The following is a 993-nucleotide window of genomic DNA, read 5'->3' as shown; positions in this document are numbered from 1 at the left end:
ATATAATTTCACCATATATAATTTTACGTTCGTGGTCTAATTTCTACTTTTAGTTCGTTATTTTTAAAATTTATGTAACACTAATGAATGTCAGAATGTTAGTTATACTCAGGCAATGAACTAGCCGTGTTTTTGAGTTAATGGCATAACTTGTTCTAATTTTACCTTTCCATTTCTTCTACCTCCATCACTCTAACATTCTCCCCTCACTCTTCTGTCACACTAAATTCTTCTGCGACTTTCCCCTCTCCCTGCCGCACTCTAGACACCCAGCCCTTTCTGTCTCCTAACTTTAATCTAGCAACTTTTGGCTCTACTTCATCCTATACCCCACCTCCCCTCTATTGCCTCGAAAACCCTCCCCTCCTCTTCGCTCATGCTACAAGGCTGTTTTCCTCAAATTCTATGACTGCTCTCTCCTCCCACTCGCTTTTCCCTCCTTCCCTCCCTCCCATCCTCTACTTCATGTCTCCCCTCTCCATCCCATCCTCCTCTTCACGTTTCCCCTCTCCTCTCCCTCCCTCCTTCCTCTTACCGTCTCCTCCTCCCTCCTTCCTCACGTGTCCTCCTCCCCCCCTCCCTCCCTTCTCTCCATGCTCCCCTCCTCACCCCCAATCCGCGATACCTCGTCTCCCTCCCTACCACTTTACATCTCCCCCTCCCTCCCTCCCTCCCTCTTTCCACTTCACGACTACCCTCCTCCCTCCAACCTCCCCTCCACTCATGGTCGCTTCTATTACCCGTGTCCGAGAGTTTTAATGGCTCCTGACATGATGTGTGGGAATATTAAAACTGATATTTTCCTCTTCTTAAAATTATCGGTCGTTTAAGTAACTCTCACTACTTATCTTTAGCGAGAAAATACTTATTTAGATTTTTACATTATTAGGAGGTTGCAGATTGGAATACTAATTTTTCGTATTTGTTATTATGTAAGAAGCAGGTGAGTGCGTGCTTGCTGCGAAAAAATAACAATAGTAATGGTAAAAATCA

This window comes from Penaeus monodon, chromosome 22, assembly GCF_015228065.2.
Source record: "Penaeus monodon isolate SGIC_2016 chromosome 22, NSTDA_Pmon_1, whole genome shotgun sequence".
NCBI lineage: Eukaryota > Metazoa > Arthropoda > Malacostraca > Decapoda > Penaeidae > Penaeus > Penaeus monodon.
This window is presented reverse-complemented; position numbering follows the sequence as displayed.